This window comes from Mustela nivalis (genome assembly GCF_964662115.1).
Source record: "Mustela nivalis genome assembly, chromosome: 12".
Taxonomy (NCBI): Eukaryota; Metazoa; Chordata; class Mammalia; order Carnivora; family Mustelidae; genus Mustela; species Mustela nivalis.
The window spans coordinates 81,710,993-81,737,308 of record NC_139031.1 but is presented as its reverse complement, the minus strand read 5'-3'; the positions used below and the strand labels follow the sequence as shown (position 1 = coordinate 81,737,308).

Below are 26,316 nucleotides of genomic sequence, written 5' to 3'. Positions count from 1 at the left end.
GGCTCTGGTGTAGACCACTAGCTCAGGACACGAGTTCTAATTTAGTTGTGGTTGGGGTTTGGTCATCAGCAGAGAGATGTGGCTGCTTGTCATCAAAATGGGGGCAGAAGCTGTCATCTGTCGGCTCATTAACTAACGGACCTTGATTATATGGTAGACGGATCTTCTTACTTCCCCCCAGAGCTATTATGGCTTGAAGTAATGGCCAGGAATTTATCTGGGCAAAATCATGTTCTGAATTCCACTGCAGAAATAAGTACAGAAAATGCACATGAAGAATAAAATGGTTTATAGTTTTTAAGAGCACACTTCACAGTTTAAATTCTGATAGATATGGGCTTGGTGCTGGAGGAATAAACACGTTTTGGCCAACTGGCTATGGACACTCAGAATGGTTTAATATCCTGCAAGTAAATGACAACTCACAAGACAGCTTTTATGAGCAGGGCAAAACGAACTCACCGAAACCATTCTTTCCAGTGCATGATTTTACACAGACATGTTTAGCTGAGCTTGCATTCCGACAGATACCAAAACCTTGCAAATTTAGAAACTGTTGGCCATTGGAGCAGAATAGACATTTAATCTACTCTTAGAACTCCTTGTATTATTAGATTTTTGGTAAACTAGTTCCATAATTGTGGCGAAGTATTTCACCTCTCTGAGTCTCTATAAGTGAATAGCACAATTTTTTGAGTGCCTGCTATTTGCCAATCATCTTGCTGTTATTGGGGATAAATAAAAAATAGATGGTGCTTATTTTATCCCTGTTATACACCAGGCTGTATGCCAGGCATTGTGCAAAACCTTTGATATGTATTATCTGACTTGATGCCCCGGGAAACCTATGGATAGAATATTGTTACTCTTCCTGGAAATACTATTGCTATGCCCTTGTTTAGGAGAGGAAACTGGGAGAGGTGAGTAACTTGCCCACGGTCACCACGGCCTGCACTGCCAGCCATGACATCACGGAAGATGTGAGCAGTGCTACTTACACTTTAAGAGGCTTGCAAATCACCAGGTTATCTTGTGAAAATGCACTTTCTAATCAGGACATCTGGGGTGAGGTCCAAGATTCTGTATTTCTGACAAACTCTAAGATGATGCCGTGTCCCAGTTCATGGGTCATCAAGGCTTCAGACCTGCAGTTCATACCCTAACTTGCACATTAGAAATATCTGGAAGGACTTGAAAGACTTCTATGTCAAGGCCACGTTTCACATCAATTAAGTCAGAATCTCAGGGCTGGAACTCAGGCATGAATATATAGTTTTAAAGATCCCTATGTAATTCCAATGTATCATTGCTGTGAAAATCAATTTAGCACTCAATAGTAGTATTAAAAATAATAAAATAGTGTGCTGCATTTGTAAGCTAAATGAAAGTTTTTATATCAGATGTGTGCGTGCGTGTGCACACAGGCATGTGTGTATGTGTGCATTGGGTTAATGGCACCGAGTATATTCCTTACTGTGGGTCAAAGTAAAAAACTTATATTTGAAAGCTACTCTCTGTAAGAAATACGATTCATTTCTTTTTTCTCTTCCTCTCCCTTTCTCTCTTCCTCCTTCTCTACCCCCATATTTTATCTTATTCTTCAAAGGATTTAAGGAGATTACAAATATACTCACTTCATTAAGACATGAGTCTGTGCACAAGAAGCTCAATGTCTAGGGGAGTCAGACATTGTACAATCCAAAGGAGTATGTGCTTTATGGGATGTATGATGAGATTTTTGAGAGCCACATAAGGAATACAGTGACTTGCCGTCCAGGAGATTCAGGTGTCACAGAAGAACTGACATATGATCTGTGTCCTCAACAGAGATCTGGAACATTACAAAGGAAGGAAAGGGATTCTAAGAATGGGCATTCCTCGTGCCTCATGCAAAGTCCAGGTGCGGTCTGCATTTCAGCTGCAGAATTATGGTAAATCTGGAGATGGCGGCAATAAGTCAAACCCATGCTGCAATGATGTGCCGTGAGGTTCCGGAGAAGGTGTTTATAGGAAAACATACCCTGGAATGGCCACAGGAAGAAAGAAGCCAGAGCTCAAAGCTGGAGCAGCAGCATCAAGAACTGGTTCCAAAGTGAAGGAGGAACAAGAGGAGGATGAACTTGAGTAAGAACCACGGGACCAGGAAGAGATGAAATCAGGTACTGGCAGTGAAGGGAAGTATGATACTGGTTGACATGAATGGTTTAGGATAAAAAACTGGCAGAACTCATGAACATCAGAGCTTGTGTGGGGTTCACACCCAAGTGGACCGGTGTCACGGAAGTGAAGCTGAGAGGGTTCCTGGTAGAGGGGATCAGTGTCACCTAACGCTGCCACGTAAGTTGTGGCTTTAGAGTGGAAGACACAGTATGCCAGACCGAGGGATGGTTCTTGCTTGTTTTATAGCCCCCTATAGGCTTCATAAGTTTTCATGAGGGAAGGGGCCTGATCGGCTTTTTTTAAGAAGAGAAGACAATCTGGAGATGAAGGTAGGCTTGGCAACATGGAGTGCCGGCCATGCGGATAGGGTCGACCCGCAGTGAGGTCCTGAGGCAGCAGCTAAGGAGGAGAAGAGGAGTTTTTTGTTTTGTTTTTAAACTCCAGGTTCAATGTGAGGCTTGAATTAATGACCTTTAGCCAAAGAATCTCCTGCTCTACTGACTGAGCCAGCCAGGCACCCCAAGAGGAGGACTTCTGAGGAGGAACTGCCAAGGCTTACTGAATGTGGAATTAGACAGAATGGGAAGATTTGGGAACCCAGTGTTGAGGTTCTAGCTTGGGAAATGGGGTTATTAGCCCAGACCAAGAATTTGGGGAGCAGAGAAGCTGTGGAGAGAGCAGGCCGGGCATAAGGTGTTTGTAAGATGGAGCGTCTGGTCCATGGTAGGGAATTCTGGGTCTAGTGGAGAAGGAACGTATCAGACAGATCAAGAAAAATGAGGGGGCGGGAACAGATCATCTCTAAGATTCAAGGTCAAGCCTGCATAGTAGACAGGCATCATGGAAGGGTGTGGTTAAAGGAGCACTGAGAAGTTGTAGTTTTCAAAAATCTATATTCCCAAGTAATAAAGGGAACCTGTGTAAATGAAGATGTTCTCAAAAGTCACCCACGTGATTTTTCAATAATATGGTTTTTAAGAACACAAGGACTGTGTTCTTGTAGACTATAGCTATGCAGCTTCTTCCTGTAATCATATTTTACACTAGAATACTAATTCTGGTTTCTCAGAAATCATTTAAAAGAGTTTTTTTTTTCCAGAGAATGCTTTATATGTGTGTTATATGTTTTATTATATAAAATGCTAATATATGTTGAATAGACCAATAATTGACAGCCTTTATAGATTCAGCATCAAAAAAGCATCAGTTAGTTATTTACTTTCTTTTCACATTTTGGGGATTTGAGAGGTGGTGTGTCTAAAACATCTTCCTATCAGCATGTGCTCTGGACTCAATACAACCCGAAGTACCCAGATTAACATTTAGACAAGAGAAAGGGAAGCAACTACTAAAATACCATCATCTTCCTTTCTGTGAAATAAATGTTCAGGATAAATCCCAGTGGCTGAATTTTCAGTGTGAATATACTGTCCCAAATGCATGAAACCACTAAATAAACAGAAGAGGAATCATTGCCAGGACTGTAAATCCAGCAACGCTTTGCTCGTTTCATGGAATGGGTAATTTCAGCGGGAATTCTTCTACCAGACAGGCAGATTCAGCACATAAATTTAACATGACAATGTAATAATAGGCTACATGAAAAATAATGTTTAAATAATAAGATCATGCCTTGTTCCAAATTTAATCCATTATTCATATCTTCCCATTAAACATCAATGTAAACAGAATAATAACGTTAATTCAAAATTAAAGTAATTACGTACTGTTTAAGTTCTATTTGATAATACACACATCTCCCTCTCTTTTTTTTCCCCAATGCTTTCTATTTTCCCTGGTTCCTTGTTTTAATTCTCTCAGCAATTAAAACGTATTTTAATTACGTGTCATCCTTCTCACATGTCCTTTAATTTTAATACTTGTGTTTCTTTTACTAAACTGTGAATTTTCAGGGGGAGGTTTCTGTGCCATTATTGCTGAACTAACCACTAGACTAAGCATGGCACTTTGGACATGAAATTTCAGAAAGAATCTGACTTCTAGTATTCCAGATAAGGGGGACCTCAAAAATAGTCACCAAGGAAAAAAATAAGAATTTTTTTTTTAAGATTTTATTTATTTATTTGACAGAGAGAGATCACAAGTAGGCAGAGAGGCAGGCAGAGAGAGAGAGAGAGGAGGAAGCAGGCTCCCTGCAGAGCAGAGAGCCCAATGCGGGACTCGATCCCAGGACCCTGAGATCATGACCTGAGCCGAAGGCAGCGGCTTAACCCACTGAGAATTTTTTTAAGGTGTTCCCATCCTGGTTTTGGTACTTATAATTTCTGTTTATTTCCATACAAAGGCCACTATCTCTGGAAGTCTAAAGGTCTTAATCCTGTTCTGTGTTTCCTATTCATTTTGTGTCAGAGTCCAACACTGTGCAGGACCTATGTTTGTTGGATGAATAAAATCCACATTTGGAAATGTTTTCTGCCTCAGGAAGAAGGTCTTAGGTTAAGTTTGGAAACACTTAGCAGACACAGTGTTTCTCTTTTTAACTTCTTACTGGTGCACTGAAATCTTGCCCCAACACCATCAATCAGCCAACCAACCAACCAACCAACCAACCAATATGTATTTAACGAGCCTCTACTATGTGCTCAGCACTAAGCTAAATACTGTGAGGGGTATAAGGCATGGTTCCCCGCGTTAAAGAACTTGCACTGTTTAGTTATACGCTGCTGGTCAAACTGAAAGGTTTTAATTATATTTAATGAAGTTTTCTAGTACTTTAAACTGGTGAGACCAATTGGATAGGTATTTTGTGTCAAACACTGCTTGATAGCGAAAAAGATCCTGGACTTCTGCGTGAGAGATGCCCACTTTCAACTACTCTAATTCATCAGAATAGAACACGTTGTAATTTTTCAAAGATAGGCAGGCACCCATTTTATTTCTTTTGAATATCTTTTGTCAATGACAAAATAATAAACCTCATGTTACTTTACCGAATTTCTTTTTTTTTTTTCTGCGCCAATATCTCCTCAACTTTATTTTTTTTAATATAATTTTTTATTTTTTATAAACATATATTTTTATCCCCAGGGGTACAGGTCTGTGAATCACCAGGTTTACACACTTCACAGCACTCACCAAAACACATACCCTCCCCAATGTCCATAATCCCACCCCCTTCTCCCAAACCCCCTCCCCCCAGCAACCCTCAGTTTGTTTTGTGAGATTAAGAGTCACTTATGGTTTGTCTCCCTCCCAATCCCATCTTCTTTCATTTATTCTTCTCGTACCCACTTAAGCCCCCATGTTGCATCACCACTTCCTCATATCAGGGAGATCATATGATAGTTGTCTTTCTCCGCTTGACTTATTTCGCTAAGCATGATATGCTCTAGTTCCATCCATGTTGTCGCAAATGGCAAGATTTCATTTCTTTTGATGGCTGCATAGTATTCCATTGTGTATATATACCACATCTTCTTGATCCATTCATCTGTTGATGGACATCTAGGTTCTTTCCATAGTTTGGCTATTGTGGACATTGCTGCTATAAACATTCGAGTACACATGCCCCTTTGGATCACTACGTTTGTATCTTTAGGGTAAATACCCAATAGTGCAATTGCTGGGTCATAGGGCAGTTCTATTTTCAACATTTTGAGGAACCTCCATGCTGTTTTCCAGAGAGGTTGCACCAGCTTGCATTCCCACCAACAGTGTAGGAGGGTTCCCCTTTCTCCGCATCCTCGCCAGCATCTGTCATTTCCTGACTTGTTGATTTTAGCCATTCTGACTGGTGTGAGGTGATATCGCATTGTGGTTTTGATTTGTATTTCCCTGATGCCGAGTGATATGGAGCACTTTTTCATGTGTCTGTTGGCCATCTGGATGTCTTCTTTGCAGAAATGTCTGTTCATGTCCTCTGCCCATTTCTTGATTGGATTATTTGTTCTTTGGGTGTTGAGTTTGCTAAGTTCTTTATAGATTCTGGACACTAGTCCTTTATCTGATATGTCATTTGCAAATATTGTGAAAATGTCTATGTTACCTAAAGCAATCTATACTTTACCGAATTTCTACCTGTACCTTTTTCCACTCTATGGCTTTGAGTTTCTGCACAGTACTCTAATATTTATGTAAGCCTAGCTGACCGCACTATTTGATAATGCAATAACTAGTTCAAGGATGGTATCTGTGCTGTTGGTTTAGAGAAAGTAAGAGCATCAGAGAGATCATGTTGACAAATCTGACATTTTTCCTTTTCTAGCTGCTTTCACCTTTGATCTGTACATTCTTGTCTACTTTGTAACCATAAGATTGACTAGACCATGTGAATACACCTCTAAATATGTCTCAATTTGTCTCTTAAGACAATATAGAGAGGGGACCCTGAAAATTTGATATCAGAATATTCATCCATTGAAGACAAGATGGTCTCCACCCAAATTAAGAAAATTTCACATGATTACTGAGAGGGCAAGGTCTTATTCACCTTTCCTAGCTTCATCTATCATGGTTGGTCACTATCTCCCTCAAGCTAGTTCTTTACTTGGTTTCCAAGACACCACATTTTCCTGGCTTTTATCTCAGTGATTGCTCTTTGAGTCTTTTTTTCTGTATCCTTTTTCTGGGACCTTTTCTCTTCTCTGTTATACCTACTCCATGGATTATGTCATATGCTCTCATGGATTTCAACATTATCTATATGTCCATGACTCTCCCCCAGATCTATATCTCCAGGTGCAATCTCTCTTATAAATTTCAAACTCAACTATTTAGTCAATATCAGCAGGTCCCATAAGTGATCTCGAATTTAATGTGCTTCTCCCTGAGTCTTCCTCTGGTCAGTAACTGGTACTACCATTCAGGACAAAGACTTTTGAGTCATCTCTGGTTTCTCCCCTTTTCTTACTCCACTGTCCAAAACAACATCAGCCAGTGTCATCATGGATACCTCCAAAATATATACTTAACCTATCCACTTCTCACCAGCACTACTGCCACTCCCCTAGTCCCAGCCAGCATGATCTCTTGCCTGGACTACTCCAATAGCATCCTAACTGGCCTCTGTTTTCCTTTTCCCTTGATAGTCTATTCTCAACACAGGAACCAGAATGATGGGTTTTTTTGTTTTGTTTTGTTTTTTAGATTTTATTTATTTATTTGAGAGAGACTGAGAGAGAGAACATGAGAGGGGAGAGGTCAGAGGGAGAAGCAGACTCCCTGCAGAGCTGGGAGCCCGATGCGGGACTCGATCCAGGAATTCTGGGATCATGACCGGAGCTGAAGGCAGTTGCCCAACGAACTGAGCCACCCAGGCGCCCCAGAATGATGTTTTTAAAATGCAAATATTATCACTTTATTTTTATGTTAAATGATTACCCATCATGTTTATAACAAAATCGAGAAGCTTTACTGTGGTCTACAACATCCTCCGTGACCAGCATAGGCTACAATGGCCTCCTTGCTCTTCCCCTATCAGATCAAGCATGACGCATCTTGAGGCACTTTCAACTTCCTATTCTTTCTACCTGGTATGCCTTGCCTCATATCCTTAGGTCTCTGTTCAAATGCCCCGCCCTCAGAGAGGCCTTCCATCAGCACTTTATTCCCCGATTCTGTTTTATTTTTCATCACAGCATCTCTGGCATACTATGATGTCTCTCTCTACCACTAAAATATCCCATTCACAGTGGTTTGTCTTATGTCTAGAGTAGTGTTCGGTACATGTAAATTTTTTTTGGTCAATAAACTGAGATAAGCAGAATATCATTTATCAGGACAGGAACTGGTTCAGTCCTTTTGTCTCTCTCATCCTCGAGAACTGAGTAACTTCTAGTAGTTTTGGAAATGCTTGATTAGACATTAGAGGGAACATCATAGTTTGAATGAACACATGATATCTGTGGAATGAATCCCTATCTTTTGAAAGGGTCCAGTCTAGGAATGCTGCTGAGAAGCCACAAACAGCCCTGTACACTTGGGAAGGGCTCACCCGGCAAAGCACAGACAGAACAGTGTTCTACAAGTGCTATGGAGAACAGGGGAAAGTATAGGAGGCTAAGCAAGCTGGGCTAGTTCCTTAATCTCTTTAAGCCTTAGTTTTCTCATACATTAAAGGAGGCTTGTGACAAATACCCCATGCAGGAGAATTACAAATAGTTTATGTAGTTATGTGAGGTGGTGGAGCCTCACTCTCCACTCCATTAACCATGGGATACACAAAACAGCTTCCTTCCGAAGAGTACAGTATGGAAACGGGGAAGGAGTGACCTTCTAGTGGAGAAATCTGACAAACATGACAGTAGCCAGGTGATAAAGATTAACATCAACAAGTAATATCATGTTGATATCTTTTGGATATACTTTTGATATGATGTGATGAGAATGGTCCTCTACTTCTGTGGTCTCCCTCAAAAAAAACAACAACAAAAAAAACAATAAAAAAAAACTGTAACCTTGGTGTAATTGTGAGGACGAATTCAGACAAATCCCCATTGAGGGACATTCTGCAGTAGATCTGTCCAGTACTCATCAAAACTGTTAAGGTCCTCAAAAGCAAGGAGAATCTAAAAAACTGTCACAGCTGAGAGGAGCCTAAGGAGGCATGGCTTGATGACTAAATGTGGTGTCCTGGCTGGTCCTGAGACAGAAAAAGAACATTAGGGACAAAAAGCTAAGGAAAACTCAATAAAGTATGGGCTTGCACTAATAATACCGTATCACTATTGGCTCATTAAGGGTAACAAATGTACCACCTTAAGGTGTTAATAATAAGGGCAATTAGGTATGGGGTAAATAAGCAATTTTTCTGTAAATCTGAAACTGTTCTAAAATAAAAAGCTTGGGGCACCTGGGTGGCTCAGTGGGTTAAAGCCTCCACCTTCAGCTCGGGTCATGATCCCAGGGTCCTCGGATCGAGCCCCGCATTAGGCTCCCTGCTTGGTGGGGTGCCTGCTTCCCTTCCTCTCTCTATGCCTGCCTCTCTGCCTACTTGTGATCTCTGTCTGCAAATAAATAAAAAAATAATCTTTTAAAAATAAAAAGCTTATGAGAAAGAAAAAGAAGGCTCATTTGTGATGATTAAAGTGGGATAATATATGATAAGTTCTAAAGCTGTAATACATCTTTATAACTTTCTGTTGGTAGCTTACTTAAAGAATTCGTCAGATTTAAATATAAATACATGGAAAGTTTAAGCAGCAGCCATTACATGAAATATGCTGCTTTTAAAAACCACAACATTGCTAGCCAGTAAGAAGGGTATGGAAGTGGGAAAAGAGATACCACACAGGGCGCCTGGGTGGCTCAGTGGGTTAAGCCGCTGCCTTCGGCTCAGGTCATGATCTCAGGGTCCTGGGATCGAGTCCCGCATCGGGCTCTCTGCTGAGTGGAGAGCCTGCTTTCCTTTCTCTCTCTCTCTGCCTGTCTCTCTGTCTACTTGTGCTCTCTCTCTGTCAAATAAATAAATAAAATATTAAAAAAAAAAAAAGAGATACCACACAGCCATGAAAACTAATGATTATAAAAATTATAGGACAATGTGAAAATACTCATGATACCATGTTGGTTTTAGTAGACACAAAATTACACACACAACATGATTAGGGTCATATTTCAGAGTAAGTGGAAAGAAGTGTGAAAGACTTTAACAGGGGTTATGTTAGGTAGGTGGTTCTTCTCATTGTTTCTGCTTTCCTGCATTTCTATAATACAGGAATAGTATTTTGGATGGCAAAGACAAACGTAATATAATTCAGATGTAAATAAAAACAACAAAAATTAATTTAAATAGTGTGGCAACTTTGCATTTCAGTATATTCAACACAAAGTGTCTGAAGTCTTTCTTTAATATCAAGAGATCTTTATCTAGGGTTCTGGACAAAATTCGGGGGGTCTGTGAACTTGGATAAGAAACAATTAGATCTTTATTTTCAGTTACTTATAAAAGAAATATATGTATATATTATATATAATATATATATTCATTATATGAGAAATGCTTACAACGAATAAAAGGAGCATTGTACCCTTAGGAATCACACATAGTTTCATATTATATTATAGTTTCTGCAGATGTCTTGAAATAATTTTTATGTTCATCACTACTGAAATTACAATAGTACTTAAATGTGCTGCTAGATCTTAGTATTTTAAAATTAATAAGGAATAAAAATGTTACTACATCACAAATTTGTGTCTGAAAAATAGTTAATAATATATCAACATCTTTGGTTTTCTATGATTTAACTTTATGCATTTAAAAACATTAGTCCCAGAAGAATCCATAGGCTTTACCAGACTGCCAAAGATAATTATGGCTCAACAAGTTTAGGGGCTTCTGTTGGATAAAGGCTGAAAACATCACCATACAGAAATTTGAAATTTCATGTTGTATCTCTCTGAATTTTTATGTGTGTGAAAAGTGAGCTTAGGAGATGTCTTCCACAGCCCAGGGTAACAATAGGTAATTAATATCCAGCCTATTCACAGGCAGAAATCAATACTCTCACCGAATAAAGGCATCAAAAAATGGGTGGAAAAGTTGATATGCAAAAGCTACTTACTATACTTTTGAAATTGAAAACATGGTGAACACTGCATGAAGAAAGGAATTAATTCCCCAGGGAACATGGCAGAAATATTTTACATGGAAAGTCTACAGACCTGAGAGCGACTGCATTAGAAACCTTCTACCTGTTTTGCTATGCATTTACAGGTTTTCTTTACTAAAAGCACATTATTTAAAGTCACTTGGAAAAGAATAACAAAATTTCACTTCCTATTTTTTTAATGGGGTTTTGCCTGCTGCTAACCAGGAGATATGCTTATCACAAATGTTCAGCATATTGACAGCTAAAATGTACTGTGTCTGTGTATTCAACACTTCGTCAGAACTAATTCTCACAATACCCCTAAAAGGTAGGTATCAGTGTTATGTCCATTTTAAAGATGCAGAAATTGAGGCTCAGATAGTTACAATGAATGAATGGTCTAGGGTTCAAAATGGTCATTGTGATTCCAGGCACCTGAGCATTTAATGACAATGCTGTATTTCCATGGGTGCGGACAGAAAAAACAACAGGAACAAGAACAACAACAACAACAACAAAACCAATCCCCGGAAGACAGAACAGTTCTGGCTTCTGTTGCTTTAAGATGTCAGCCCTGAAAGCACAACCTAAGAAAAATCTGGAGCCAGTAACCAGGAGCTGGAGCAGAAGCCAATGAAGGCAATAGCTTTCAAGATAGATCAGTAAATTTCAGAGAAAACTTCCAAAGCACAGTCAGGTAGTGAATCTCCAAAAAAGTGTCTCTGACACAAATACTCTTAAGACACCCACAGCATAAACATATTCCCCAGAGGAACACTGTGCTAAAAATTCATCGACACACACAGTGGGTCCATGATTTGAAAAGTTAATGGGGAAAAGATCTTTCACACTCGAATTTGGTTTTCCTTTCTCTCCTTGTTTCCTATTCACTCTTAGATTTAGTCGCATTAGTTGGCATCTTTTCATTTTTCCCTTTTGCCCAGTGAAGTCTTCTACTAACTTCCTGGGCATTCACTTCCAATATCAACCGTATCAACTTTATGCTACATTCTTATGTTGCAAAAATTAAGTGTGTTTAAATGAATGAAAGAATGAATACACAGAGAGAGAGAGAGAGGGAGGGGTATCTTTATATATATGGTGTATTGCATAAGACCATGAGTTCCAGAGCCAGACTACAATGCATTCCAGTCCTAACCTCACTGCTTTCAGGCTGGGTGAGTTCAGGGAAGTTATTCAAACTCCCTACACTTAAGTATCCCCAACTATCAAACGGGGATGATAGTAGCCTACCTATTCACAGGGTTATCATGAAGACTAAATGATCTTCAGACACTTAGAGCACTGCACACAGCACACAGTGAGAGCCACCTGACTACAAGTGGCTGTTGCTGTCATATTTCCTAGACTACAAGCTTTGACAGGGAGGGGAACATTTTACTTGCAATAAGTCAGAAAAAGACAAATACCATATGATTTCACTCTTACATGGAATTTAAGAAACAAAACAAATGAACATGGGTACAGACTTAACTACAGAGAACAAAGTGGTGGTTGCTGGAGGGGAGGGGAGCAGTGGGATGGGCGAAATGGGTGATGGGTATGAGGACGGCACTGGTTATGATGAGCACTGGGTGTTGTATGTAAGTGATGAACCACTAAATTCTACTCCTGAAACCAATATTACACTAACCAATATTACACTAGCTAGAATTTAAATAAAAAATTGGGGAGGAGAGCATTGATATTTTAACAATTATTGTATTCATAGCATTAAGCAAAGTGCCTGATACAAAATCGGTGTTCAATGAATATTTATTTAATTACAGTAAATAATAAGCTAATTCACCTATCCCTTCCTATTTCTTCTGCTTTATTTTTAATTTTTAATTTTAATTTTTATTGTAACATATTTGACATATAAGATTGTATAAATTCAAGGTATACAGTATGCTAATTTGATGTATTTATATGTTGTATTTGGTTGCCCTTGTGATAATTAACATCTCTGTCACATCATATAATTATCATTTCTTTTTAGTGGTTGGAAGAATTAAGATCTAGTCTCTTAGCAAGATGGATGATCATCATACAATGTTGTTGTTTGCATTCATTATACTTGTATTAGATCTCAAAGACTTATTTATTACTCATGACAAGTTCGAACCCTAAACAACATCTGTCCTGGGTAGTTCAGTTGAGAAGAGCATCAGACTTTTTATCTGAAGGTCCCATGTTCAAGTCTCTGTTTCGGGATTAAATTTAGCTTTGTATGGGTGATTTAATAGTGAGCATAGCTCACTTTAAATTTACTTTCTCTTTCATTTATACTCATGCAGCAGCCACAGTCAGTAGACAGAGGGAAAGTTTTCATTTTTATAATAAATGCCTTATTCCCAGCCTTAAAACAGAAAAACAAAACAAAACAATACAAAACAAAAGAACCTCAGAGAGCAGTTTTTCATACTTAATTTCATTCCAAAACATCTAGGGAATTTAATTTGGTTGTCAAGTCTCCCAATGCAATGAGTATCTCAAACTTTAATGTTTTTTTTTTTTTTTGAAAGATTTTATTTATTTATTTGACAGAGAGAGATCACAGGTAGGCAGAGAGGCAGGCAGAGAGTGAGAGGAGGAAGCAGGCTCCCCACTGAGCAGAGAGCCCGATGTGGGACTCGATCCCAGGACTCTGAGATCATGACCTGAGCCGAAGGCAGTGGCTTAACCCACTGAACCACCCAGGCGCCCTCAAATTTTAATGTTCTAATCTGCTGGCCAGGTGACAAGAAAAATACTTTCTGTGGAACATATCCCATTTGAGATCAAGCTATTGATGACTTTTAATGTTACTTTCTGTTCTCTCTCTATTCTGCTTGTGGGCTCCACAAAACGACACTGGTTTACTTTAGTGTAAATTACTATGAAGAGCTTCAGTTTGGTTCTCATTGCTGCCATCCATCCATCCATTCATTCATGTTCATGAGAACCTACTACATCTCACACGTGATCCAAGGTAGAGGACACAGATGTGAAAGGAAAAAAAAACCCTCCCTCTCTTTAAGGAACTAAGTGGGACACAAGGAAGTCAACAGGTAGTTCTAAATGTGTGATGGAAGCTGTGACGAGATAGGGAGAAGACTAACTCAGGCCAAGGAGGCCAGAAGGAGGACACTTGCTGGCAGAAGTAATATTTGAATTGAGTCTTGAAGTAGAAGTAGGGCTTGGCTTTGCTAAAAAACTCATTCTTTCTCCTACATCATCCGGGTGTCCTCAAAGCATTGGAAACTCACCGTACTCAAAACGGTAGTTATCATCACCTCTCTTCATGCCCCTTCCCATCCCCACATATTTATTGTCTCTCAGATGACAGCATTGAAACTCTTTGTCAACCTCATCCTCCAAGTCCAGTTGTTTGTAAAGTGCTGGGCAGTCAGCATTCTTCTCATATTACTCTTAGTCTTTCATTCACTTTTCTCTTTCAAATCCAAATCAGATTTTCAATCTTAACTCTCACAATTGTCCAGTCAATGTGGAAGTGCTTGGTGATGGGAAAACGCAATGCAAATGTTAGTGGGTATGACTCTAATTAACACTAATTCTCTTGGTGATCCGATCTATTCCCATGGATTAAAATACCATCTCTTACCCTGAGAAGTTCCAAACTTCTATTTCTAGCTCTGACCTTTCTCTTGAGATTCAGACCAAATATCCCACTGTCTACCTGGATATCTAAACAGCATTTCAAATTTATCACCTCCAAGACAGGCTCTTAATTCCTCCCCTTGTCCACTCTACTCCTTTCACATAGCCTTCCCCATCTCAGTTGATGGCAATTGCATTTACACAGTTGCTCTGGCCGAAATCCTTGAACTCTTCCTTGACCTCTCCCTTTTACTGCATCCATCTAGTCCATTACTAAATCCTATTAACTCTACCTTCCAAAACGATCTTCAATCTTATATCTCCAGTGTTCTCACATCAGTCTTGGACTCTTGCCTTCCTATCGGTGTAGATCTGTTTCTGCTTTGCTATCATCTGTTCTCCACACCATAGCCTAGTGATGCTTTACAAAAGTCAGTCAGATTGTGTCACTGTTCTGTCACAAACAAACCAACAAACCTACGTCTGCAGCTTTCCCTTTCACTAAAAATAAAATTCAGATCATCAGCAGGGCTCATGTTACCCTTCTGAACCCTCTATCACTCTCCTCTTTAGCTTCTTCCACTCCAGCCAAGGATGCACCTGCTTTTGCCTCTGCTGTTTTCTCTGACCGTAAAGCCCTTTTCTTACATAGTTGTGTGACTTCCTCCTTCCTTTTATTCAGGTTTGAATTTTAATATCACCTCCTTAGTAAGGTTACTCTCCTGCCTCCCCATAACACAGCAACACATCAATCACTTAGCCACCTTGACCCTACTTTGTTTTTCATTATATTTTTTCATGCTACAAATATTTCTTGAGCGTGCTAGATACTGTCCTTGGTACCGAGGGTAGAGCAGTAAACAAGGCAGCCAAAATGCCTTTCTTGCGTGGTGCTTACTTACCACGGGGGAGAGAGGCAATAAACAAATTAAAGAGCATGCCAGATGAAAATTCACTCCGTGGTGAAAATCAAAGCAGAGAAGGGAGAATGGTGCTTGCTACTTAGTAAGGAAGTCTTCCCAGATAGGGGCCTATTTGAACGAGGTCTGAAGCGGGTGAGAGAAGTGAGCCTTGGGAGTGTTTTGAAAATGAGTGTTCCAGGCAGAGGGAATGGCAAATGCAAAGTCCTGAGGCAAGATCATGCTTGATGAGTTCCCAGAGAACATCAGGAAGGAGAATGGGCTGGAATAGAGTAGCCCTTCTGCTATTACATGATAGATCAGTTTGTATTTTTATTTCCTATTTCTATCCATCAGATGGCTAGCTATATTAGTGCAGGAGCCCATGTTTTTATTTTTAGATGTTTTATCTCAAGAATCCAAGTAGGGACTGGCTGCTTACAATAGGGACTCAATAAATATTTATTAAATGAATTGTCATGCAATAACTTATTTATTTCATTTCCTCCATTTAGGATGTGTCTCTGCCTTTCAAAAGCTTATTGTGCAAGACACAACTCCACTGTTACTGCTTTAATGAACTGTCACCTGGTTGGCCACCAGCTAAATGGCATTTCTGCTTCCTCTGGTGACTCTTTGTACCATCACTCCTACTGAACAGAGGACTCCATAAGGTAGTGAGCATGGATGGCTCTTTGACTCTCCAGGGTAGGGCACCATGTGGAGCTGGTGCCTGATCATAGGGGCCAATGATATCAATGAGTATCTGTTGAAGGAAGCCAGTGGTCTGATGACTTACCTTCTCCAATTAAAATTGCTACAGAGTTCTATGAGAATATACAAAGTAACTCAAGATCCTTAGAAGTTAGTCAGCATCTCAGAATTTGAAATCCCTTTTCCAAATAACAGAGTACCATAAGCTCTAACTTCCTTTGCAAGGGGGAATTAGGGGAAAGGGACTCTTTTTGAAGGTCTCCCCTTTGCATTCTCCATGGTACTGTATACATACGGGTTTCCTTTCCTTGCTATTTGGCTCATGATTCCCTGCCCACCCACCCACCCCCACTTTCTAAGCATTCTAGATTGGGAATACAGTCATTTCAAAACTAAGAAAATTGTGAGAATTAGGCTAAAATACTGTTTTAAATGTGAAATACATTTCTGATTATTTACAAATAAATGTAATGTAAAGGAAGAACTTATCTGTACCAGAAACAATGTGATATAACTTTTGTAACCATTCATCACCTTAAATGACCTGGCTTTTCAGAGACCATCGGTTCTGGCCAGGAAAAAAAAAAAAATCACATGTTGGACAAATTGAATCAGAGAGTGTGAAAATACCCACTTGCAAATGGACTGGTGTGGTAACAAAGAGAAGACTCCGTGTGTTGCTGAACGGAGCTGAAGTGGATGTGCTAATGTAGTTTCACTTCATTGTTACCAAAGACTTGAAAGCCTTCTCTTTACTTAATTGAAAGGCTAATTAGCAGGTCTTTCTAAGGGCAAGCAAGCCCAAGTCAGATACTCTTTTATATCCTCCTCTCCCTCTAATCATCGGTTATGTGAAAGATGAACAGAAGTAAAGTACGTCACAGGGCAGAATGAGGGCTGCATTATGTATTTTTCCTAGACGGCTGCCTTTAAGATAACAGCCCTTTGATAAGCTTATCGTTTCTTCAATTTAAACCCATTTTCACTTGGCTACTGCTTCACTAGGCGACACTGGTTTCTTGTCCACATTCCAACTATGGGCATAAAATAAAATGCCTTCCAGAGTGTACTTGCCTTTGAAACTGTCATCAAGTCATTTAAATAAAAGATATACTGCCAAATATTAATGAAGCTTATTAGTTAAATGCTATGATACAGAAGCTCCCCAGGATATAAAATTATGGTTTTATGCACTAATTTCAGCACCAAATGACTGTATTCTTCTTTTGCTGAAATCTTCAATGAGACTCTAAATATTGGAAATTCTGGGAAAGTGGAAAGAGTGGGCTATCCATATGTCACATTTTCACACGTTCAATGCTGGTCATTCCATACTGGGCATGAAGGCCAGCTTGATCTTGAATCAACAATTCACTTTAGGGTCCTGGGAGTCATTGGCATGGTTTTGGGAATAATGTTTACATAAGACTAGTAGATTAATAGTCAGTGCCAAGTAATTTGCAACTGAGAAATTTCTAAATAATTTCACCCGAGTGTTTTAAATCCTATTTAAAATAGCCAAATGAGTAGAAAGATACATATGTCCAGTTCAGGTCCAAATGCTTTAAACTACCATTAGCATTCTTCCCAGGGTATAAAGTACATCCAGGAAAATTAACTTTTGTTTCATCTTCATAATTTCTGTAATCATTAGGTAATGTCAGTTGAACTACATGGATATTAATCCCACATAAAGAAAAAGAAAGAAGACATTAACACTTAAATGTCATAGGTTTGTCTGTCAACTCTATAATTTTAGACTATTTTATATTCAAAAGACAACATTTATAAAATAAAGGCTAATTTTATTTGTGCTTGTAAAAAGATTTTATGTATTTCCCCCATATTACAGTTATACAAGCTGTTAATTATGAAGACAGTTATTAGAAAAAAAGGAAATGATTGCTCATCCTTTGGCTAATGAATTTCACTGGGGGCAAATACTTTGTAGCACTAAAGTGATGATATTACTTACTCTTTTCTAGACACTATATTCCCTTTTTGCCAAGTAGTAATTAGGTAGCTCATTAGGTTTACTTTTGAAGTTATCTATAGTGAAGTTCATGCTATATTCGTTGTGGCTCTGCATAAAAAATGCATATGGGACTTCCCTGTGGATTTGGAGAGCTTATACTAGAGACTAGGAGCAGGAAAGGAAAAAGAAAAAACCAACTTCATCAGACAGCAAAATAGAAACACTAATACTGCCCAATAAAAAGTCAGAAAGGCAATAGATCAAATTTGGGATGGAATAATAAGAGGGGAAGGTCATTGTAGAACACAGAACTTGAGATAGACTTTGATGAATTTAAACACTGGGAAAGAGCTAATATCCTTCCAGATTGGCTAAGAGTTAATAACCTGACTGATGAGTCCATAGAGATTTATTATACTATTTTCTCTACTTCTGTATATGATTAGAATATTCCATAACAGAAAGTTTTAAAACTCCTTTTAGGAGTGACTAGAATGAGCCAAGATGACAAGTCTTTGAAGAGAGGGATCCAGGTTGGCCAAAGCTAATAATAAGGTATTTGAAACAGCTAAATAAGGTAAAAAGAGACAGTTAAAATGGCATCATGGGGTGCCTGGGTGGCTCAGTGGGGTTAAAGCCTCTGCCTTCAGCTCAGGTCATGATCTCAGGGCCCTGAAATCAAGCCCCGCATGGGGCTCTCTGCTCTGCAGGGAGACTGCTCCCCACCCCAACCCCCTCTACCTGCTTCTCTGCCTACTTGTGATCTCTGTCTGTCAAATATATAAAAAATATTTTTTTAAAAAAGGCATCAGATTTCTGAATAAGAGATATTTTAAAGATTTTATTTATGTATCTATTCGAGAGAAGAGGAGAGAGAGAGTGTGTGCAGAAGCAGGGGGAGGGGCAGAGGGAGAGGGAGAAGCAGAAACCAGAGAGTGTACCTTGGGGCTCAATCCCTGGATTCCCGAGATCATGATCTGAGCCCAAAGCAGATGCTTAACTGACTGAGGCACCCAAGCGCCCCAAGAGATATGTTAGATAGGAGAATTAAAGACTTGAATTTGAATCAACTTAATGGGAATCAGGCGACTGGATCAAACAGAACTAAGCCTCACTTTAAATTTCTGGTAGTTTCATGTAATAAATTTCTAATATTCAGCATTTTTTTTCACTACGCCAGTGGTGAAATTCGTTGACAATGGTATTCTAGTGGGGATGTTTTATAAGGGAACTTGATTTTTGCTGCTAAGACTTCCTTGGGAAGGCAATACCTAAGTTAAGTCACTATGGTCTAGATAGCTGGTTCTCAGCCCTTCTGGACATTCTGAGGACACCCTGAAATAGTCAGACTTTTAGTGATACTCAAACACTAACAAGAGAAATCAGTATAAAACCAGACTGCCAGCTCATTCAATTATAACCCACTTTCAGTGAGGAGCACTCTCTTTTTTGCATATCAAGGTATCTGGGAAAACAAAAGCTTGTTTAGGACATAGGGGTGGGAGAGCAAAGGATGGGACAAGGTATTCAGGCCACTGTGAGGCCAACTCTACCCATGTTTTGGACACACTGTCTTTCTGGATAGGGATCGATACATAGTAGTCTGTTTCTCTACGCCCTATTTTCTATGTTCACTGTTTTCTTCCTATACACAACTTTCCCCTTGGATGTTCCATGACTACAGTACACTGAGGTCCATAAAAATCTGAGACAGGGCATTTTGTGGGTGGTAATTTTCAAAGGGTGCCCTTTGAAAGTCAATATTCAATGCAGCTAGACATCCACTATTTAGGGAACTATTCTAAGTTTTCTTCATATAATGTGCCCCAATCTTAATATATTTAAATAATCAGCTTTAGAATTATTATAGTCTATCTAATAATTCACTCACTCACTCACTCAGCTTTCATTAGGTGCTATTATTAAGTTATTAAAATGCAGTAAGTTGTTAAAAAATATTTATTGAGGTCTTTTAATAGTGCAATGGAACCTGACGTGAGTTTGAGTTCTGCCTCCATCACTTCTTGGCTGCATGATCTCTAGTAAGCTGTTTAACCTTGTGAGGCTCAGTTTTTAATTTTGTAAAATAGATTAATATCAATACTATTCTCATTGAATTGTGAAAAGTAAATGAAATACTTTATGTCATAATGCTTTGCAAAGGAGCGGCAGCGGCGACCGCAGCGGTAGAAGCAGCAAAGTATCTGTGTGGAGCTCCAAACTGGGAAGAAGATGCTAATTAAAGTGAAGATACTGACCGGAAAGGAGATTGGAATTGACATTGAACCTACAGACAAGGTGGAGCGAATCAAGGAGCGTGTGGAGGAGAAAGAGGGAATCCCCCCACAGCAGCAGCGGCTGTGGAAAACAGAAGAATGATGAGAAGACAGCAGCTGATTATAAGATACTAGGTGGTTTAGTCCTCCATCTGGTGTTGGCTCTGAGAGGAGGAGGTGATGTTAGGCAGTGATGGACCCTCCCTCCATTTTACCTCCTCACCCTGTCTCTCGGAATGAGGCATCATATATCCTTTCACTCTGTGGGACACCAGATCCACTGCCCCTTCTCCTGGATGCCCAGTCTTGTTTGGTGGGAGACCGTAAGGACCTCAGGATGCAGGGTTTCTGGCCCAAAGGGCCCTTGCTGGCTATTGGGTTTTAGTTTGCAGTCCTGTGTGCTTCCCTCTCTTATGGCCATGTCCCTAGTTGTGAATAAAATATTTCCTGACCTCCTGGAAAAAAAAATGCTTTGCAAAGTGTAACGTAGGTAATAAATGTCTCTAAGTATTACCATTATTATAAATGTAGTAGTCACAGAAGTAGTAACATTTGCCTTTTTGTGTGCTCCATTAGTGTTTGCTGGAGCAGTTCTATGATCCTTCCTGCTTATTTTCTTAATCTTCTATAAAAATTTAATAATATATATGTCAGATTTTAAGTAGCTAAAATAAGGTTCTAATTTATCACCTTAATTTTTCAATATGCATTTTTTAAATTAATTTTTAATAAACATATATGTATTTTTTCCCCAGGGGCATAGGTCTGTGAATCGCCAGGTTAACACATTTCACAGCACTCATCATAGCACATACCCTCCCCAATGTCCATATCCCCACCACCCTCTCCTGTCCCCCCTGCCCCCAGCAACCCTCAGTCTGTTTTTTGAGATTGAGTCTTTTATGGTTTGTCTCCCTCCCAATCCCATCTTTTTTCATTTTTTCTTTTCCTACCCCCAACCTCCCCACATTGCATCTCCACTTCCTCATATCAGCGAGATCATATGATAGTTGCCTTTTTCCAATTGACTTATTTCGCTATGCATAATACCCTCTAATTCCATCCACGTCTTTGCAAATGGCAAGATTTCATTTCTTTTGATGGCTGCATAGTATTCCATTGTGTATATATATACCACATCTTCTTTATCCATTCATCTGTTGATGGACATCTAGGTTCTTTCCATAGTTTGGCTATTGTGGACATTGCTGCTATAAACATTCAGGTGCACGTGCCCCTTCGGAGCACCATGTTTGTATCTTTAGGATATATACCCAGTAGTGCAATTGCTGGGTCATAGGGTAGCTCTATTTTCAGTTTTTTGAGAAACCTTCACACTGTTTTCCAGAGTGGTTGTACCAGCTTGCATTCCCACCAACAGTATAAGAGGGTTCCCCTCTCTTCCAATATGTATTTTAAAAGTGACATCAGCTCTGCTATTTTAAATTCTTTAATAATGCTGGTGTAGTTTTATTCCTTTGATTCTAACTTCTTGAGTAGAAGAACACTGACCAGATCCTGACACATTAAAAGTGGTGTTTATAAGATCTTATTTGGTTGGAATAAAGATGCTGGGAGTAGAGAAGAGTGATTAATCCAAGTGTAAACTGACAAAGATCTGGACCAAGGTGGAACACTGAGAAGTAACAAAACTTAATGAATTCAAAATAGAACCATAAAATCTGAGAGGCTCAGTGGCAAAGTTAAATTAGACAAGGAGAGACAAAGGTTAAATTACCAGTTAATATTGATTCCATAAAGAATGGTAATATCAGTGATAGAAAGAGGGTATTTGAACAAATAAGCCATTTTGAGAAGGGGACACAGCCCAAGAAACAGACTTTTGTTTATGACATGTCGGTGTTTGAGATGATGTTGATGGAGTATTCTGTTGATCATACCTTAAAGGCGACTGGAAATATGGAAACATAATCAAAGATGAACATGAAGCTTTAAGTGTGATAAAGTGAAAAATAATGATGACGACTAATAACGAATGACTTACTATGTGACAGGTACTGTTTTATGTGCTTTCAAAGTGCCAGCTCATTCGATTTTTTCATCAAATAGTATCCCTAGTTTGCTGATGAGAATCATAAGGTACAGAGAAGCTAAATATCTTGCCTTACCGGACACAGCTAACAAGTAGCGTAGGATCAGAATGGGTGAAATCTTTCAGGAAATAGAGACAGAAGAGGAGGCTGAATGAACGCTAATCCCCAGGGGCAGTGATAAGATAAGAGAGTGATTCCAGCAGCACTTGAAGGGGTGGGAAAGGGGGGGTCTGCTGCTCAGTGTCACAGAACAAGGAGGGTGTGGTCTGCAATGTTAAATACTTATCAGAGTTCAAGAACAGTGAATCAAGGCCTCAGGATTTGGCAGACAGATGACACCAGAGGCAGGGTAGAGCGGTGGTTTTGGAAGCCAAACCGCAGAGGATCAAGGGGCTGGATGTGAGGAGAGGAAAGTCATAGGTATCAAGAATTTTTTATGGTATTTGCATATGGAAGGTCATGCCAAGATGATAGAGATAAAAGGGACAACTGAAACTTTTAGAATTAGAACTTTGGCTTACGCCCAAGTTCATGTCAAAAAGGAGGCAAAGATGAGGGCATGTAGTATCCTTTGAATCATAAATCCAGAGGTAGAATACCTTTGTGAGCGCTCCCATACTCAAAAAACGTTCTGGCTTTCTTTCGAACTTTAAGAAGTCAGTATGCAAACTCTTGGCACTTTTTTACAAATCCTTAATTTGCTAAAGGGACGGAGGGACCTCCTAATCTGAACACAGTATTACATGAAATGGGAATTTACATACTGGCAAACAGAGCAAACTGAACTGAAATGGAAAGTGTGGATGAAAATCACACACTAATAAAAAGTTGTAAGTTTTGGTTTCAAATGCTAATGTTTTTTCTTAAGTTAAAAAACAGAAACATTTAATGTGGATGTAGAAATGTAAGGGTCTATTTAGTCAGAACAATTACATCTGGTTCAACAGTTATTTTGTTGTTGATGCAATAAAACTTAAACTGACCCTGCCTCTCCCCCACTCCCCCCAACCCCCGGAACTTACTTAAAAGCACATCAGGGAAACCAGTCCCAGGTAACAAAGCCCAAATACAAGGGTGGGTCAGGCCAGGTGGAGACATCCAATCAGTGGGGCGTGGATACTGTCTCCCTAGCTACCAAGGAGTGTGGGTCCCGCCTTTTGGGCGCCAATTCTGACCAAGGTGGTAGGATAGCTCAAATATCTACTAGGGTAAATTGTAATTCAATTGGCCACACGTGTGTGACCTAGCATGATTGTGCAGCTTTCACTGTGTGTTACAATCTCATTGGCCACCTCTGTGTGGTGGGACCCAACCACATGGCCTTTGCTCTATAAAGGTTAGTCTGTAAGGCAGGGAGGGGTTGCCTCTTTGTAAGAGACAGCCCCCGATGGTTGGTTTGATTCTTGATGCTTGGCGGGAAATAAAGCTTTGCTTGACCTTCGCTTTGTATCAGTCTCGCTCCTTTGATCACGGACCCATTATTAGGGGACCTAACAGAAATACTAAGTAAAATTTAGGCATTTTAATGGTTAGGCCTAGATTTCTTATGCAGCAGAAACATTTATTTCTGCAATGACTTTAGGTAAATTGTCAATTTTAGCTACTTCCAAAAGTACCACAAAAAAATTGTTCAACCACAGAGAAAATAAAACACTGGGTATATTTTGGCCAATGAAGGGATGATTTGGAAACAAGGCTTAATAACATAAAGAAATTCAAACTTTAGGGGCGCTTGGGTGGCTCAGTGGGTTAAGCTTCTGCCTTCGGCTCAGGTCATGATCTCAGGGTCTGGGATGGAGCCCCACATCTGGGCTCTCCACTCAGCAGGGAGCCTGCTTCCCCCCGCCCTCTCTCTGCCTGCCTCTCTGCCTACTTGTGATCTCTCTGTCAAATAAATAAATAAAATCTTTAAAAAAATTCAAATTTTATCAATGTAGTTGTCAATTCAAAACATCAAATATGCATTCCCAACTTGAATAATAAAAAATAGGAACAAAGATTCCAATACACAGTAAACATTAAAATCTAATTACGTATGTAGGCAAAAACATAAAAATGACATTTTAATAAAAGAAATGGGAATTCTGCTCTTGGTGTAAAAAGAAATGTCAAGATGAAATCAGTGGAAGAAAAAGTATCCATGCTTTTGTGAATTATCATGCACAGTGGCAGGCAGGGTGTTTATTTACTTTTCTTAATTTAAGGCTGTATCCATATATCCAAAACAACACTTCTTTTTTCAGAGACCAAAAAAAAAAAAAAAAAAAAAAACCCAACAAAACAAAAACCATATGCTTATTTGCTATTATATAAGGTCCTCTGGTACCAGAGTGATTTCTTTTAGAATGGCATTTAAAAAAATTATTGTAATTGTGACCTAAAATAAATTACAGAAAGAAAGTTAAGAGACTGGGAGGTCTAGAGACATGAGTTAGCATGGAGACATGAATCAACCTATACTAAATTAACCCATCCTAAGATGCTGTTCACTTTGAAAGACTGCTCGTTCCCCACTTATACTAAAAAGAGCAACTGAACTCTATGTTTCTGTAACATTTGTTATCCAAATGAAGTCTTGTGCATAATAGTTCAAAGATCAGTTGCTTCTATAAGTGACAGTTCATGAACTGTACTCTGCCTTACAGTGTATGTCCAGCAGAAGACTTCAAAAGGTAGCTTAGGAGCCACATAGAATGTTCTTGGGATGCACAGTATTGCTATGGACGTTTTGTTACATAACATGTATTTTATAATGACATATTAATAGCATTTAATGCATATTAAGTATTTAAAGATTTTATTTATTTTTGTGAGAGAATAATTTTGAGAGAGAGTGCATGCACACACAGGCAAGAGCAGGGCAAGGGGTGGAGGGAGAGAATCTCAAGCAGGCTCCCTGCTGAGCATGGAGCCCAACACAGGGCTCAATCCCAGGACCCTGAGATCAGGACCTGAGCCAAAGTCAGACACTTAACCCACTGAGCCACCCAGATGCCCACATATTTACTAATGTCTCTTTATTACTTTGCATGAGTACCATGGTTTCAAGCTTACAGCTCTCTAGAAACAGGCAGAAAGAAAGGAAGTTGTATTATAGGATTAAGAAGGCAGACCAATGTGAAATGTTCATTTCCTATAAAAATAATTTAAGTCTTGGGCGCCTGGGTGGCTCAGTGGGTTAAGCCGCTGCCTTCGGCTCAGGTCATGATCTTAGGGTCCTGGGATCGAGTCCCGCATCGGGCTCTCTGCTCAGCAGGGAGCCTGCTTCCCTCTCTCTCTCTCTGCCTGCCTCTCTGTCTACTGTGATCTCTCTCTGTCAAATAAATAAATAAAATCTTAAAATAAATAACTTAAGTCTTGGCATTGGCATATTACCTATGGAGTTAAAAAAAAATACCTCAGAAGTAGCAGTTCTGATTTGTTGTGCATGTTTGTGTGGTGGCAATGGGAGAGGAAGCAGGATGGACACAGAAGAACAATGGAACTTTGTAGGACGGAGAATTTGCCAAGGAATCATTATAATATCAAGAAAAGAAAAATGCAAAGAGAAAGAAGGTCCTGTGTGACAGTATGAAGATGGACTTCAGTTATAATACGAACTGACCACAGCCAGCCCGGGAGAGCAATGATCCATAGCTTAGAAAGTTTAGAATTGGCTCTATTAGTAACAGTTTATCGCTGTTAACAAGGGGCATGTCCAGACATGGCCTCCTGGCCTCTGAGTTGACTTTTCTGCTGCCTTTTGCTTGGTAACTTTAGCCATCATTCTTTGCTCTTTCAATTATAGAGATTGTGTAGTGCGTCCAAGTCATGCTGCGGGATAATTAAACATTTTATGTCATTTTTAGGCTATATAGTATCTTGTGCATGTATTCATTAGAAATCATAAAATGAGGGGCACCTGGGTGGCTCAGTGGGTTGAACCTCTGCCTTCAGCTCAGGTCATGATCTCAGGGTCCTGGGATCGAGCCCCGCATCGGGCTCTCTGCTCAGCGGGGAGCCAGATTCCCCCTCCCCCTTTGCCTGCCTCTTTGCCTGCTTGTGATCTCTGTCAAGTAAATAAATAAAATCATAAAAAAAAAA

The 26,316-nt window shown here is 39.5% G+C and overlaps 1 protein-coding gene and 1 pseudogene across 10 annotated transcripts in view; one reads left to right on the top strand and one right to left on the bottom strand.

The window, feature by feature from the left end:
• MAGI2 (membrane associated guanylate kinase, WW and PDZ domain containing 2) overlaps window positions 1-26,316 on the bottom strand; it is a 1,346,145-nt gene that overhangs the window by 268,049 nt on the left and 1,051,780 nt on the right. The gene's annotated exons all lie outside the window — the stretch shown is intronic.
• Window positions 20,065-20,647, top strand: LOC309844728 (ubiquitin-like protein NEDD8 pseudogene; annotated as a pseudogene). Its single transcript has one exon. The product of its transcript is annotated as a ubiquitin-like protein NEDD8 pseudogene (transcript).